We start from the raw sequence: 14,836 nt of genomic DNA on the forward strand, positions 1-14,836 counted from the left end.
TAAAATAAATACATAAATAAATGTAAATATGTCAGATTTAGCCACCAGGCAAATTTTCATCTGTAGTCCCTTGACAGGTTGATGGCAATGAAGAATAAAACAAAAACTCGCAATTACAAATGCACAAAAGTAGATAAAACAGAGAAGAGTTTTGTTTCGCTGGTTTGCGCGTGAAGCCGACGTTAACGCTTCCCGCGGCAGTCACACGCCCCCCTCTCTCCCCCGGTACCGTCGTCCGGTACCTGCGCTGCCCGGAGAGCCCGGTCTGCGTACAGCACGCCCCCTCCCCGGCCGGCAGGTCCATCTGGGGGAACCTCCGTCTGAATCCCCCGGGGACAGCGTCTCTGTGGGGACACGGTTCTTCTGCAGGGTGGCCCTGAACAGCTGGAAGTCCCGGTCGTCCTCGGGCCCCTTCACCAGGATGCCTGTGCGCCTGCGGGGACGGAACATCCATCCATCAGTCGGTGTGTGTGTGTGTGTGTGTGTGTGTGTGTGTGTCTTATCGAGGTGAAGAGTTACCCTGCGGACCCAAAAAGCATCAGTACATTTAATGGTCATCACAGGTAGCAGGTAATCACAGGTAACAGGTAATTAATTAAACAGGTAATTAATAATCACAGGAAACATCAACAGGTAATCACAAAGTGGAAGAACAGAATGTAGTTTCTGAAATATAAAATGAGAACCCCCCCCTCCCCCTCCCTCCCCCCCCCCCCCAGCATGATTATCATCTGTCCTCGCAAGCCCGGCCGGTGTACAGTAGAGAGAATGATGTGATGCATGTGAGAGTGTGTACAGTGTGCGTAGGAGGCCGTGTTATTGGGTGGCCCGTCCAGGTGGGGTGTCTGGGCCTCTGAGTGGCCGGGTGGTGTGGCTCTAATTGAGCGGTCCGAGTGATGGATGGCCACCGGGGCGATGCGCGACTGCTGTTTTCTCCGAACCGACCCGTGCGGGCGGCCCGCTGTGATGCATGAGCGGAGCCCCGCCTGGTAGACTGCTCCATTCATCAGCCCGCCCCCCCCAACCCCCCCCTCCTCCGGGCGGATGTAAATATGATCCACGCCCCAGAGAGCCCCTGCCGCCCGGCTCTGACTGAGGGCACCCAGGCGGTCCTGCTCAGCCGGACTCCAAAACCCTCCCCCCCGTCCCCCGTCCCCCGTCCCCCGTCCCCTCCAGCCCAGCTCAGCCCCCACCTGCTGATATCCATCCTCCACAGTGAAGGATCCATTTGGCCCGCTGAAATACAATCCAAGATCACGGTAGTGGTCACAGTGATTTACACAGCCTCCCCCTCTATATCTCTCACGGTCTCAATTGGGGTTTAACGGTAAGTCAAGGACCCCCCCTGCATAAAGGCCCAGGCTCCAGCCCTTATAGTATATCACTCTGCCATTGGTCTGAAGGCGGACCACTCTGGAGCAACTATATTGACCCTGAGGTCAAATCACCCTCTTTGACCCTCTGGACAAATTAAGCAATGTTTACTGTAGGCTGTCAGTTGTGATTCTGGTTTGTACCTCATTTGACAACGCGCTACCCCCCTCACACACACTGACTGATCCCCATGCTACTGTAGGCGACTGGACTCAGAGGGTGTCCTCTGCCCTGGTTTGCACAATATTGATTCTAGTCCAGTGAGAGTGGCTGTGAACTGTCATATGACCAAGCAAACACTACCCTGAGGTCATACAGTATCTACCTCAGTAAACAAACACACAGTGGTGTGGCTCTGTGGTAGATGGTGATGGTGACGTTTGCAACAAGCTAACCAGTACAACAGCATGAACAAGTTCCAAATTGCCCCACCGGAGAAGTTCACGTTCAAGGCGGACTACTGGCCGAAGTGGATCAAGCGCTTCGACAGTTTTCGTATCGCTTCTGGATTAGAAAGACAGGCGGATGAAAATAAGGTCAATGCTCTGGTTTACACCATGGGTGAGGAAGCGGAGGACATATTGACTTCCCTGCATCTCAGCCCTGAAGAGGCGAGTGAGTACTCAACGGTCAAAGAGAAGTTAGATGCTCACTTTATAGCTCGCAGGAACGTGATCTTTGAAAGGGCAAAATTTAATCTGAGGCAGCAAGAGATAGGCGAGTCTGCCGACTACTTCATTACTGCGCGTCATTGCCTGGCAGAGCACTGCGGATATGGGGCTCTGCATGACGAGATGGTGAGGGATAGACTGGTAGTGGGTCTCAGAGACAAGCGGCTGTCAGAACAATTACAAATGGACCCTGAACTGACACTCCAAAAAGCAGTCACCAGAGCCAAACAAAGTGAGCAGGTGAAAAAGCAACAGGAAATGCTAAAAGCTAACTTCAAAGGGGACGTCTCAAACACGCAGCTCGACAGCGTATACGCGCAGCAGCGCGGGAGCGCGAGATCGAAGCCCACCAAACAGCAGTACACACACACATTCGAGGATCACAAAAAGGCACAGGACAGACCGTGCAAAAGATGCGGGGACACGAGAGGCCATAGCCTACAGCAATGTCCAGCAAGAGAAGCGACGTGCAATCAGTGCAAGAGAAAAGGACATTACGCTAGAGTGTGTAGAACAAAAACAATGCATGAAGTGAATGTAGCTGCAGTAATGGAGGACACTGATGACTACGAAGTCGCGTTCCTGGGCTCAGTAACAGCTGATGCAGGGGACAGCCCTTGGATGACAGAGATAAAAATAGACAACTACAATTTAGTGTTCAAAATCGACACTGGTGCAGACGTGACAGCAGTCCCGAAAACACTTTATATCCAGGGCCAGTTCAGCAGCCTGGAGAGAGCAACGTTGGTCCTGAAGGGGCCAGGTAGAACACCTCTCAAGGTAGAGGGCAAGTTCACAGCCACTCTAAAGAAAGGAGATAGAAGCACAAAGGAGGACATCTATGTCGTGGAGGGGCTGAGCACACCGCTGCTAAGCCGTCCGGCAGCCACAGCATTGCAGCTGGTCGCCAGGCTGGGGGTCGTCAGCCTGGACTCCACAGAGTCCATCAAACAGGAGTTCCCTAAACTCTTCTCTGGATTAGGCAAGATGGAGGGTGAGTACCACATTGTACTGAAACCGGGGGCAAAGCCATTTTCCCTTTCGACGCCCAGGCGCATCTCCCTCCCTCTCCTTCCCAAAATTAAAGATGAACTTCATCGCATGGAGCAGCAGGGGGTGATCTCAAAGGTAGAGGAGCCCACAGAGTGGTGTGCGCCTATGGTGGTTGTGCCTAAGAGCGCAGGCAGGGGGGTGCGAATATGTACTGACCTCACCAAGCTGAATAAATCAGTGATGAGAGAGAGACATCCCCTCCCTTCAGTTGAAAGCACCTTAGGACAGCTCGCAGGGGCTAAGGTGTTCTCTAAGATAGATGCCAATGCTGGATTCTGGCAGATTCCACTCACCAAAGAATCTTCTCTGCTGACCACGTTTATCACTCCGTTCGGGCGGTATTGCTACAACCGTCTGTGCTTTGGGATCTCATCTGCACCAGAACACTTTCAGAAACGCATGCAACAGATTCTGGAGGGCCTGGAAGGAGTTCTATGCCAGATGGATGACGTGTTAATCTGGGGAGCCACACAGAGGGAGCACGACGAGAGACTACGGAGAGCACTGTCATGACTACAGGTAGCTGGAGTGACGCTGAATGACAAATGCGAGTTCTCAAAGAGCAGGATAAAGTTCCTGGGGCAGATCATTGACGCATCAGGCATCAGCGCAGACCCTGATAAAGTGAGCGCTGTGCGGGCCATGAAGGAGCCCAGCAACGTCAGTGAGGTGAGACGTTTCCTGGGGATGACGAACCACCTGGGAAAGTTTCTGCCTCACTTGGCTGACAAAACACGGCCACTCCGTGATCTGCTGAGGAAGGCTAACATGTGGTCTTGGGGATTAGAACAGCAGCGAGCCTTCGACAACATAAAGCAAGAGCTGACCACTCCCCCAGGGTTAGCACTGTACGATCCAAATGCTGAAACGCTGGTCTCTGCTGATTCATCATGGTATGGGATGGGCGCCGTTCTCCTTCAGCGGCGAGACAACACAGAGTGGAGGCCAGTGGCATACGCTTCGAGAGCACTTGGCAGCACCGAACAGCGGTATGCCCAGATTGAGAAGGAGGCGTTGGCCTCCACATGGGCCTGTGAGAGGTTCGCAGAGTTCCTCGTCGGGAAGAGCTTCGAAATCGAGACGGACCACAAACCCTTGGTCCCGCTCCTGGGCTCGAGGAACCTAGACGAACTCCCACCGCGCATACAGCGCCTACGCATGCGGTTAATGAGATTCTCCTACACCATCTCTCATGTGGCCGGCAAAGATATCGCTACTGCTGATGTGCTGTCTAGAGCGCCGGTGAACGACACCGCAGATGGGCTACAAGAAGAAGAGATCAACTTGTATGCTGACTCTGTCATAGCTAGCCTGCCAGCGACTGAGAGGAGGCTCAAAGAAATTCAGACGCACCAGGACAATGACGACATACTACGGCAGTTGAAGCAGTACTGTACAGAGGGATGGCCAGACAGGTTCTCAGTTGGAAGGGGGTTCGAGCCTTATCTGCCATACCCGGGCGAGCTCACAGTTCAGAATGGCCTGTTACTAAAAGGGTGCAGAATTGTAATCCCAGCATCACTCAGAGCCGACATACTGTCCAAGCTACACGAGGGACACCTTGGCATAACCAAGGGCAGGGAGAGAGCCAAGCAATCTGTGTGGTGGCCAGGCCTCACCAGGGAGCTGACTAAGATGATTGAGAACTGTGACACATGCGCCCGTGACAGAACAAATCTTAGAGAAACAATGATGCCCACAGAGTTCCCGGCAAGGCCATGGTCAACAGTAGGGGCAGACCTGTTTCAGATGAAAACAAACAGTACTTAGTCATTGTAGATTACTTCTCAAGGTACTTTGAAGTAGCCAAGCTAACATCTACATCATCAGAAGCTGTGATCGAGCACTGTAAGTCCATCTTTGCTCGTCACGGGATACCAGAAGTGCTGCGCTCAGACAATGGGCCACAGTTTGCCTCCGAGCCTTTCAGGAGGTTTGCACAAGAGTGGAGCTTCAGTCACGTGACGTCCAGCCCACGGTTCCCGCAGAGCAACGGGGAGGCAGAACGGGCGGTGAGGACAATCAAAGGTCTCCTCAAGAAGTCCTGTGATCCTTACCTGGCCCTCATGGCCTATCGTGCTGCTCCTCTGGCTAATGGGTACAGTCCCACTGAGCTCCTTATGGGGAGGAAGATTCGAACAACTGTCCCCATCATCCCATCACAGCTCAACCCAGCATGTGCAGACATGGGGAACCTGAAAAGGAAGGAACAGAGATACAGACAAAAGCAGCAGCAAAACTACAACCAGAGACACAGAGCACGTGACTTGCCACACCTGCAACCAGGCGAGCATGTGTGGGTCAAAGACATGGCCCAGAGAGGTACAGTGGTGTCTACATCAGAGACACCGAGATCCTATGTCATCGAGACGCCCAGGGGCACCCTGCGCAGAAACCGATTCCACCTCTCACCGACCCCTGTGGCACCGGAAATACCCACCAACGTACCTGAGACATCGCAGGAGAACGCCGCTCCGGGCACAGTGAGTGCACCTGTCGCACCTGTCCAGTGTGACTCCAGTCAACAGACTCCGGTGTGCCTAAGACGTTATCCTGCCCGAGAAAGCAGGCCTCCAACACATCTTATGGACTATGTTAGGTGAGCACTGACACTTGAGTGCCCAAGGGGCAGAATAATCCCCTCACTCAGATTAAGGGTTTGGGCAGTCTACCCCAGCCCTTACACACACATAGGAGAAGAGAGATTTTGGTGTTATCTGAAAATGTTCAAAGCAGTGAGGTTTTGGTTGGTATAATACATAAAGAGACAAGCCAAAAGTGTTCTTTATAAAAGTAATTATTTTCCTTGTTAATACTTGAAATCCCTGAACTGTTAAGCCTAATTGATGCGGAATGGAAAAGCTTTTATTTTAGGTTGACATGGTTATTCATGCTTCTGTATAAGAAGGGGTTCTTATCTGGAAAGGGGGATGTAGTGACATGTTCTCATACGTGATACGTAGGCACGTTATGTCATGACGAGTAGATGTGTTTTAGGCGGTATTAAATAAAGGAATGAGACAAGACGCGTGAGATGTCCATCCTCCATTGAACGGTTTCATTGTACCTATCAATAAACAGAACAGGGACCATATATTAAATTGATTTTTGGAACAGGGAGATGGAATAGGGCAGGGGTGGCCAACCCGCGGCTCGCGAGCCGCATGCGGCTCTTTGCCCGTCAATGTGCGGCTCCTCCATTGATTAAAAAAAAGTTGGCTTGCGGCTCTTCCATCCTTTCATAAAAAAAATAAATTCATTCATTCCATAAGAACGTTTCTCTCTCTCTCTCTCTCTCTCTCTAGTTTCGCTGTGCATTTCTTCCTGCCCATTTTAGTTTATTACAGATTTGTCATAAAATCATATGATTCGTTTCGCTACAGTAGGTCGCGAGGAAGTCGCGTGAGAACCACTTCAAACCAATCATATAGGTAGCAAATCACATTGGTAACAAAGTAATTGTAAACATCCAAAGAATGGCTGGAAAGAAATGCGCAGCGAAAAGAAAATATGAAGACGAACACAAGACATTTTTTACCCGAGTGGGAGAGTCATTTTTTCTTCATAGAACGTAATGGTAAGCCATTCTGTCTGATATGCCAGACATCATTGGGACATGTCAAAGCCTCAAACATCCAGTGCAGCCCAACCCAGCCCAGTTCAACCTAACCCTGCCCAGTCCCGTACAGCCTAACCCAGCCCAGCCCAGTCCAGCCTAACCCAGCCCAGCCCAGCCCAGTCCAGCCTAACCCAGCATAGTCCAGCCTAACCCAGTCCAGCCCAGCCTAACCCAGTCCAGCCCAGCCTAACCCAGCCTAGTCCAGACTAACCCAGCCCAGTCCAGCCTAACCCAGTCCAGTCCAGCCTAACCCAGTCCAGCCCAGCCTAACCCAACCCAGTCCAAAATATATTATGTCAGAAAATATCTTGTATGTATTAATTTTAAATAAATTAACTTAAAATGTATATTTAATGGACAATAACGTTTTTCTTCTTATTTTAGACTGGGGTGCCTTGGGATTTTAAGTACTTATGAAGGGTGCGGTGACTGAAAAAAAGGTTGAGAAACGCTGGTATATATGGTGTGGCTCTGGGTGGTACCACAGTAATTTTTGTGGCTCTTAGTCTCTGACTGGTTGGCCACCCCTGGAATAGGGGCTTGCCCCGTCCACTCCACGCATCGACCTGGTATTGCAGTACCTCCAGGAACGGTGCACTTCCCCCCGGGGATATAAGCTGTCAAAAGAAAAGTAGGAAGTTTTAACGCTGCTTGAGATTTTCATATCTACAACGTAGCCAAAGTTTCTGGGAAGTCACAACGCTGGGATCTTAACTATTTCACATCAGATCGTCCTCAATTTATTAGGTTATTGTGTCCCTCCCCCCTTGTATTATTGCATAGAATCAACCGAGTTGTTGCAGTTAAAAATGTCATTGTTGTGTTAGTTAGTAGCCTCCCTAGTCAAGGCAGGACAGATGTGTGAGTCTGACTGACTAGTGACTGGCTGCGTCCCTGGCTCGCACAGCGCTCCCGCCGGCTCGAGTGGAAGGTTTGGGGAGAGACCGCGTGGCTCTACGAGGGCATCTTGGAGAGGGACGAGTCTCCCCCTGGTGTTCAGTAGCAGAACTGCAGTCTGAAATTGTTCTCGTGAATGTAGGATAGTAGTAGTGGAGTAAAAGTAAGTAAAAACATGTATTTTAGGCTTTTGGCTGATTGTGTTCGATTATGATATGCACCAGTGTTTATGGGGATGTATTCACTGGAATTTTACTTCAAAAATGAACACACTTTTATGAAAACAAACTGTATTGTCCTTATACAGCATTGCATGCTGGGAAATGGTAGAAAGACGTGTGTTCACCATCAGGGTTTAGTGTATGCTGTAGAATGACCACCCCACAGCGGATGTGTACAACTCATACTTACCTGGCAGGGGAGACACCATGATCATGAAGGTGGTTCACCCTGGGCGAGGCTCAGCCATTGCACTCCGGCTCAGCCATTGCACTCCGGCTGTGCTGACCCCCGTCTGCGGGGATGGACTGTACCGTAGTGCAATTTGTCGCAAAGCGATAGGTTCAAAGTCCACGGTCAAAAATCAATAATTTGGGGGAGGGTCTCAGAGGTGCACATGCATAATTAAGTAGCCATGTGTTTTTACGTTTTGTTTTGTCCGATGGCACCTTCTAGTGGGCGAAAGTGGGAACATCGCAAATGTTTTGTTATACTGTATTAATCCGTGAGAATACTTTGTCTTTACCTAAATTCCATTTATTTGTGTAATTTCTATCCAAAGGTATCAATGGAGGTTGATGGCTGACCACTGCTCCAGGCTTCAGAGGAAGGAAAGGTGGATGGGATAAATAGAGGAAGGAAAGAGGATATTTCTTCTGCAAACACTTGCATGCTTGTTTCAGTGCCGCTGCTTCCTGCACATGTATGAATGTGTCATACGGTGAGACTAATAGATTACCTGTACGTTCTTCCCTGTCCGTCTCCTTAAAAGTACTTCAATGTTTCTGAGGCTTATTAAAGCTACTTTAATGGTCCTATGGCTGTGTAAAATGATATTGTTGTACTATAGGCACATGTCCTCACCTGTAAGCAATCTTGCACTCTATAGCTGTGTCCCTCTGTTTTGATAAACAAATATAACCCCATTGGTGCATTTATTAATTGATTTTCCACAAGGCACTGTTACTGTAGTACTCACCACTTTATTGAATAAAGTTCATGAAATAGTAAACACTTAGACAAAACACATCACTACAATGTAACTACGTTGTTTTCTTATACTGTATTAATCCCCCAGGCTGGCATGTCAACCTAAAACATCTGTAATAAACACAAGCCTTTGCTTATCACTGGATGGAGTGATATTGTCTAATGCGTCTCATTAATAAAATGCATAAGAGAACATTTCCACAGTCTTTAACAGTACAAGCAATCACATCAAATGAGAACTGTGCTTGATATAATACTTAAAGACAGTAGTAGTAGTAGTAGTAGTGGTGGTAGTGGGGGGGGGGTGGATCGACATTAGTCTGGTGTCTCCCTTCAGAACCGCTTGTCATGTTAGACTGTTGCCATGCTAGACTACACAGTATAGCTCTGAAGGTCCTCAACACACACAAGCCTCTACACCACGTCAAGGTCTCGATCCCGGTAGAGGAAAATGATGAACTATGTACAATAAAATGAGGGATGAGAAGGGCACTAGAGGGGAAGTGTCCATTCTTCTCAGAGGGCAGGGATGAGAAGGGCACTAGAGGGGAAGTGTCCATTCTTCTCAGAGGGCAGGGATGAGAAGAGCACTAGAGGGGAAGTGTCCATTCTTCTCAGAGGGCAGGGATGAGAAGAGCACTAGAGGGGAAGTGTCCATTCTTCTCAGAGGGCAGGGATGAGAAGGGCACTAGAGGGGAAGTGTCCATTCTTCTCAGAGGGCAGGGATGAGAAGGGCACTAGAGGGGAAGTGTCCATTCTTCTCAGAGGGCAGGGATGAGAAGAGCACTAGAGGGGAAGTGTCCATTCTTCTCAGAGGGCAGGGATGAGAAGGGCACTAGAGGGGAAGTGTCCATTCTTCTCAGAGGGCAGGGATGAGAAGGGCACTAGAGGGGAAGTGTCCATTCTTCTCAGAGGGCAGGGATGAGAAGAGCACTAGAGGGGAAGTGTCCATTCTTCTCAGAGGGCAGGGATGAGAAGGGCACTAGAGGGGAAGTGTCCATTCTTCTCAGAGGGCAGGGATGAGAAGAGCACTAGAGGGGAAGTGTCCATTCTTCTCAGAGGGCAGGGATGAGAAGAGCACTAGAGGGGAAGTGTCCATTCTTCTCAGAGGGCAGGGATGAGAAGAGCACTAGAGGGGAAGTGTCCATTCTTCTCAGAGGGCAGGGATGAGAAGAGCACTAGAGGGGAAGTGTCCATTCTTCTCAGAGGGCAGGGATGAGAAGGGCACTAGAGGGGAAGTGTCCATTCTTCTCAGAGGGCAGGGATGAGAAGAGCACTAGAGGGGAAGTGTCCATTCTTCTCAGAGGGCAGGGATGAGAAGGGCACTAGAGGGGAAGTGTCCATTCTTCTCAGAGGGCAGGGATGAGAAGAGCACTAGAGGGGAAGTGTCCATTCTTCTCAGAGGGCAGGGATGAGAAGAGCACTAGAGGGGAAGTGTCCATTCTTCTCAGAGGGCAGGGATGAGAAGGGCACTAGAGGGGAAGTGTCCATTCTTCTCAGAGGGCAGGGGGGTGGGGGTGCTAGAGGCACAAACTCAGGGCAGCTCATCCACAGCTTTTGTGAACTGTTCAAAGCTGTTGAACACTCTCCCTTCCAGTCCCTTTGATGAAGACATGCTCTTTACGGGGCAGAATGTCTTCTTCTTGTATTTGCTGTGCCCCTGGCTTGGTCCTTTGCAGAGTGAACAAAGGGGGAAGTTGACCACCCGTGATTGTTTCCCCGCAACAGTGGTGGGAGGGGCTAGCTTCCTTTTATATATAGTGGACTTAGCCCACTCAGAAGGCCTGCCTGCACTCTGTGATGGACCTGGTTGGCTGGCGGACATCGCTGCAGGTGCACTGGCTGATGCGCTGGTTGATGGTTGGCTGGTGGGAACAATGGGCACGCACTGAGCAGTTGGGGCGGATGATGTGGGTCTGGCGATGGTTGGTGTGGCCAGAGAGAGGTTTTGGAGGAGCGTTGGTGTCAGACGAAGGTGTGCGTAGCAGGGAGTGGGAGGAGGAGGAGGGGTGGGCAGGTTGGGCAGCACGATGCTCTCCCTCTTCTTCACCACCTTGGTCCCTGCAGTGCTCGGGGTGTGGATGTAGTCCAGCTGGGTGTAGTCAGCTGGAGGGAGGACAGACGGTTGAAGTGGTGCTGGAGGGAGGTCCTGGGATGAGATGGAGGTGGTTTTGGAGATGCAGGAGGGTGTTTTGGTGGAGTGGAGGTTGATGAGCTTCTCCTGCCGACGGATGAAGTCACGAACGGTCTTTGAATTTATTTTTGGCAGAGGAATACCAGTTCTGCACAGCACTGGATCGTCCACCAACACGAAGTGCTGGATCCGCCCGTACTGCTTGGCGATCCTCTCCTTCTCTGGGCTGGACCGAGCGCCACCAGGTACACTCAACCACAGAAGTTTCACCAGCGTGTACATGACCCTGTTGTGCTCCGCGCTGATGTTTTGCTGAGCTGGAGCGTACCGCTTCGCCATCTTCACTCGCTGTACCACAGCAGCCTCAACAAGGTCATCCCTTTTGGTGCGACAGTAGAGCGTGTTGCCCCAGTGGGTTCTGTAGAGCTGAGTGAACTTCTGTGGTTGTTTGTCATGCTCCTCCAGATCATTCCACGCCGCGATGAGCCCGTTCCTCTGAGCTGTCGTGATGGTCAGGTTGCCTTCGGTGCTCAGGCAGATGTCCACCAGCAGAGAGCAGAACCGTTCCACCTTTTGGAAGCCTGGGAGAGGGTTCAGACTACAGGTGTCCTCCTGTTGCAAAATACAATAATACCATGATAAGTTGGTGACATGTCAACATGATAATGTTTACATTGATCAGATGCGTTTTAACATTAATCTAACACACAAAAAATGAAACATTAAATACTTACAAAGGCCGGAGGGTGCACTTCACTCTTCTCATTGGTGGTGAGCACGATGTGGGGTAGGGCGGCAGCCACCATGTAGTCACCTCCCTCTGCGTCACTCAGGTACGCCTCATCTTCCTCTGGGTCGGACTGACCAGGCAGCAGCACCTCCTCCTCTGGACCAGGACCGTCATCTCTGATGTTGTCCAACGTGAAGCGGTCAGATTCCCCTGTGCTCTGGCTGAACAGGTATTCCAACCCGAGCAGCTCGTTGGACTTGACCTCAGCCGGGGTCCGGAAGTTTTCCTCCACTGTCTCCCCAAACAGCTGTTGGCAGCGGGTGTTCAGGCGATCCAGCAGTGGTGCCGAGTAGGTCCGGTGATGGCGGCCTTTTCCACCGTACACCGCGTCTGAACTCCGGTCTGAGTTCCACCGTGCGATTCCGCTGATCAGGTAAACCTGGTAGGGACGAGCTGCACAGTGGGGACCTGGAAATTACAATGAAATACATTAGCATATTTTCCAAAGTATAAGAAGGGATTCTCTTGGATATGCTTCAAGAATAAATGTGAAATCAAAAAAAGTGAAAAAACACGACACCAAAGCTGCAGCACATAGTAAAGGCAACGACATGACCACATAATTTCAGCATCAACTTGAGCACAGGAATATACTGTACTGTAGGTTGTTATAAAAATAAATATATTGAATAAATTGTACCTGGAATCATGTGTGGCAGGAATTTGTGGAATCCCTCCAAGCTGTTGCTTCCACGTATGCACTTGTAATAGGGCACGTCTACGCCATTGATGGTGGTAGAGCGAGCCACCCTATACATCGCCATGTCTGGAGGGTCCTGGAGGCATTCCAGGTGCCTCTGCTGTGCTGCCCACTTCAGATCTATGGCTTCTGTGAAGAAACCAAAAAGATGGACGGTAATACATGTACAGAAGCAGCACATGATACAGTAAATAAATAACGTATTGATATTGAAATAGTATTAATAACTGTTTAAATACATTTGAATAGATTTTTACCTGGTGTTGTGAACAAGCTGACTCCACTCTCGTCAAGACCAGCAGGACCTTTCAGCTCCTCAATGGCAGTGTGGACGAGGTTGAAGGTCGCCTGAGCTCCCAGGGTGATTCTTCGCACATGGTGCTTCAGATGCTCCCTCGAGACGTGGAGTCGCATCATGTCCTCGTCTGTGAGAGACGCCAGAGCCTCCGGGTTCTTTGCTCTCACTGCCTTGATCAGCAGGTCCAGGTCTGCGCGGTTGTAGGCCATCACTGCTCCTGCCAGGGCGGACTTGAACACAGGGTACTTGGAATGGCTCTCCGTACGAATGGCTCCATCAAACCGATGCATCCAATGGAAGATGTCCAAACGCACCACCATGCCGCCGTTCACCTGTAGTGGTGAAAAAGTGATGATTTTATGGAATGTGTGCCTGTATGGTTGGACTGATGATGTCACTTTGGGGTTTTGGTATATCTGTTTGTGTCTCTGGATTTTTTTGTTTCCAGTTCTCTGGAGGTTAGATGTACCTGTAAGCTTACAATTAAACATTACCTAAATGCGCATTGGTCTCTGGAATATTTATTTAAAGACTGACTAGCACCCATAAACCTAGAACTAGACTCTTGAGGTCAAGAAAATATCATCAACACACCCATGGCTGGAACAAGGTCTCCAGAGCTGTCGCGCCTTGCTCACAGCAACACCCACGATCCACGTAGAGGATCTTCGGCACAGGCTGATTGGCCTGCTGGAACCGGTCCATCACACCGTCACACATAGGCTTCAGCTTGGCAGAGGACTCTTCGCAGGTGAGGACGAATGTGACCACCTGGGACAGCTCATTGGCTATGCTGGTGAACCACTCAGCCGTGGCCTTGCCCTCGCCAGACAGCTTCTTCACCACCTGTAAATAGAACATGTTCACAAGCTATGAATAAATGTTTAGTTCAACACTGATAATGAAATAGGTCACGCACATCCAAAGACCTTCAAGGCAGGACACTTACTTTATATTTAGTTCCAACACTGAACCAAGCAAGACAAGAGCATGGTTGCACTTTTTGTTTGTCTTGAGGGCCAGAGACCCTGTCTCGATGAGATTTACCTGTCTAAATGAAGGTTAAATAAAATAAAATAAAAACTCACCTTCTTGGTGGAGTCCATCTTAAGCACCGTGCCAAAGGTGGAGAGAATCTGGGTCCTGTAGTCCTGGACGTGGTCTGCTTCTTCCAGCAGGAAGGCGTGACGCAGCAGACGGGCAGAGGGTATCTCCCTCGGAGGAGGTGGAGCCTGGAAAGTGTGGCCTAACGCTGAGACTATACCGCCGGGTTGCACCACCGTCATCAGCAATGTGGTGTACAGATCCTTCCTATGGAGGTACTCCTCATAGTGGTTCTCCTGGATCTGCCGCCACACTTTCACCATGGTGTTCCCCTCAGTGCGGTCTCGCAGAAGACGCACCACGTTCTTGTCCACACCACGCCTGGGAAATGTTATAATCAGTACACCAACATTAGCTAGTACTATGACATTAATGCATTAAGTGTACACAGATGTTCTGAATATTTACCTGTTGGTCAGGACAGCAGGAAACATGGCTTGGTGAGCCCCAGTGAGTTGAGCCAAGATAGCAGGATCCCACCCCAGCCAACGACCCATCTTGCCACCACGTTCACCCCTCCTTGCTGCTTTCAGACATGGTCCACAGCACAGCACCTCTGTCATCATGGTGTACCAGCTGGATATGTCACAGACATGACGTACCTGCAATATCAAAACACATTTTGTTTGAATAGTTCCAACAGCTAGCAGTGGATTGTTATTATTATTATTATTAGTGTGTTATTGTGTTGACATGTTCACTAATAAAATAATGTAGGAATAAGTTATACCCTCTGGTAGTAGCCGGACTTGTAGAGGAAGTTCTGTCCTTTGCCCGCACATCCATCACCAAGAGGACACTTCAGTGAGCACCTCCACACCCCAAGAGGCCGCCACATGAAGATGCGACTCCTAAAAAAAAGATGTGGAGATGGCAGAGCACCCGCAATGTAGGCTGGAGCTTCTGGAGGGTAAAACCACATCCTGTCCGACTTCAACACCCGGCGCCTCTTCAACACTCCAGTGTGGTCCTGGTAGGTTTGAACAG

This window comes from Borostomias antarcticus, assembly GCF_949987555.1.
Source record: "Borostomias antarcticus genome assembly, contig: scaffold_101, whole genome shotgun sequence".
NCBI lineage: Eukaryota > Metazoa > Chordata > Actinopteri > Stomiiformes > Stomiidae > Borostomias > Borostomias antarcticus.